Genomic DNA, 3,150 nt, shown 5'->3' on the forward strand with positions numbered 1-3,150 from the left:
GATCTAGTCGGTGAGCTCCGTGGAATCTTCCCAGTAGCTAACATTTTCCTTAACTTTTGTTATATAGGCCACGACATGGTCTGAAGGGTCTGAAGTTCCATCATATATGCAAGCTCCAACAGCCTAAACTTCTTGGGTATGGGTAGAGGAGCAAACTCTAGCTTCCAAGAATATTGTCATACCTATCTATATTTATCGTTTGAGCATGGGTGGAGCCCCCAATATTTGGTCAATGCTCGTTTTTCCCCTTGATATGTTTCGCCAAAGTTTCTTGAAAAGTTAAAATAAAACTTTGCAGATCTGGAGTGTTAGTGGTACATGATGTTGAGAAGGGTATTACATAAAGGTGACTAGTTGTAGAAGGGTAGAATAGTCTATTTAATGTACACAGTTAGTGAGGTCGGTAAGAAAGTTAGGACTATTAGTTGTCAATTAGCTATATATATATATATATATATATATATATATATATATATATATATATATATATAGCTATATATACACAAAAAAAATGAATAACATAATTGATTTTCCCCAATTTCCTGTCTCTCTTTAACTCTCAGTGCTCTCTCGTCTCTCTTTGCTCTTCATATCTGATTAGGTTGATATGGGTTGATCCCTGGACTTCATCATGGTATAAGAGCCATGCAATTCAGATTCTAGCTTGTGGATTCGATCTCTTTTTTATGCTTCTAATCTACTCGTTTTTTCTCTCTCACCTCCAACTCAATTTTCTATCTCAATGACGATTGATGATCTAGATCATGGCACATCTACTAATGTTACTTCAAAGGCGTCATTTGATGACAAATTTGAATAAGGAATTACAGATACATTTACTCACCCACTCTATCTTGCCCCAGGGGATACTAGTGGCATCTCTCTGATTTCCTTCCATTAGACAGGCTCCGGTAATTACTCAGTATGGTATCACTCCATGTGTGTTAGGTCGGAACAAGCTTGGAATGGTAGATGGGACTTAGAAGGAGAGGTTTTGTGACAAGTACCGGTATTCAATAGAAAAGATGTAGTGCAATTATATTATCATGGTTGATAAACTCTGTGGCTCCAAATCTGATTAGTGTTATTGCTTATAAGACAAATACACATGTAGTCTGCGAAGATCTTCGAGAGAGATTTAATAAGTACAATGATACTCACTCCTTCAATTTTCACAAGGATATTTCAACCTTAACTCAAGGTACCTTGTCTATTTTTATTTATTACTTAAAATTAAAGGACTTATGGGCTGAGTTTGATGTTTTGGTTCCTTCCCCTGGTTGTGATTGTCCAAAATCGAAGGATTTTGTTGTGTTTCTACAAAGTCTCAGAGTATATCAATTTATCATGGGACAAATGACTCATACATGCAACCTCAAGGTCAAATCCTCTTAATGATTCCTTTAGTTACTGTCAACCAAGCTTGTGCCATGCTTATTAGCGATGAAATCCAAAAGGCTATAGTAGCTACTACTGGTATTCGTAGATCTACTCCTACAGTGAATATGAACGTTAATAATTTTGAATCTACAGCCCTATATAGCTCCAGACCTAGTAATAATCAGAAGTTTAAAAAGAACTATAATATTCACTATGAATTCTCCAAGATTAAAGGTCATAGCAAGGAGAACTTTTACAAAATTATAGGGTGCCTCTCTGACTTTAAAATCGAAAAGAACGGTGGTCCAGATGATAGTAATGTTTATAGTGCTTTGGCTGAGTGTAGAAATCAAAGTCCTACTGGTAGTACAACTCCCCAAATGGAATTTGTTGGGCAACACATGGGCAGAGCAGGTGAGCCCATAGATGGCATATGTTGGAAATCACATGAGTGTGGTTGGTGTTCCTCAAATGACACAGGATGGCCAACAACCGGAAAATCAAGCTAGAGCTTCAAGTGCTGCCCCAGTTACCCCATTGGCTCCACTTGCTTGTACCTTCACCAAGGAGCAATTTGATTAGATCTTCTAAATGCTCAACAAGGCTACCTACTCTTCATCCGCTTCATCTGCAAATGTAATAGGTATAAGTAGTGCCTATTTGGCTTTTGTCCCTAATGATCAATAAACAAAAGTAGCAGGTACATGTAGTGCTTGTTTGGCCTCTGATTCGAATAGTCAGCAGGAATGAATTATTGACATTGATACTATAAATCATATGGTGTCTGACATTAGTCTACTAGAAAACTCCTCTGTTGTTGTACCTTCTAAGTCTAAGAAGGTGTTTCTACCTAATAGCGATGTCATAAATGTTACACATATAGGTGCTAGTACTGTATATGACTGAAGCACACTCAAGAATGTTATCTATATTCTAGAGTTTAAGTACAACATGTTGTCAGTATCTAAGGTGACTAGAAATTTATGTTGTTTTATGGCCTTCTTTCCCAACGTTTATATCTTCCAGGATCTCTTCAACGTGAGGGTGATGGAGATTGGTAAGGAGGAGGATGGACTCTACCTGATACTCAATCAACCTTCTGGAAAAGTTGTAGCAATAACACTAGCAGCTCAAGCTTGCATTGTAGGGAATAAAGTGGACATTGCTCCTTGGCACAGAAGGCTTGGACATGTCTCCTCTAGTGTATTGTTTTCCTGTATCTTCTCACATATATCTTCTACTATCAAGAAGTGTAGTATTTTTCTTTGTGCTAAACAATATAGAGCTTTATTTCCACCTAGTAGTAATAAAAGTACTAATGCATTTGATATGATTCATGTGGATGTGCGCCCCCCTACAAAACTGCAACATTTCATGGTAATAAATATCATGTGACAATTGTTGATAATTATACTAGGATGACTTGGCATTTTTCCTAAAACTCAAAACAGATGTCTGTGTGGACTTACAAAAGTTCTTGGTGTATGTGAGCACCCAGGTCAACAAAATAGTGAAAGTTGTGAGAATTGATAATGGTACTGAATTTGTAAACAGTGTCTGTGAGAATAAGTTTAAGAAAATATGGATTATTCATCAAAGAACCTATGCATACAGTTCTCAATAGAATGAAGTTTCTGAGAGAAAGCATAGGCACATTCCAAAAGTCACTAGGGCAATTAGATTTCAAGCCTCTAGTCCTCTTAAGTTATAGGAACATTGTGTGCTTGCAGCAATCTATTCATCAACATGATGCCTTCACTTCTAACTGGG

The 3,150-nt window shown here is 37.1% G+C and overlaps 1 long non-coding RNA gene across 2 annotated transcripts; it reads left to right on the plus strand.

Moving 5' to 3' along the window:
* The first annotated feature begins 511 nt into the window (after positions 1-511).
* On the plus strand, positions 512-2,717 carry LOC138886556 (uncharacterized). 2 transcript variants are annotated; one of them, XR_011405581.1, is made up of 2 exons: positions 512-2,023; positions 2,407-2,717. It is a non-coding gene; the product is annotated as an uncharacterized lncRNA (long non-coding RNA). The 2 variants fall into 2 exon arrangements; XR_011405582.1 differs by having other exon boundaries at positions 512-1,201.
* Positions 2,718-3,150: the final 433 nt, after the last annotated feature.

This window comes from Nicotiana sylvestris, chromosome 2 (genome assembly GCF_000393655.2).
Source record: "Nicotiana sylvestris chromosome 2, ASM39365v2, whole genome shotgun sequence".
Lineage (NCBI taxonomy): Eukaryota > Viridiplantae > Streptophyta > Magnoliopsida > Solanales > Solanaceae > Nicotiana > Nicotiana sylvestris.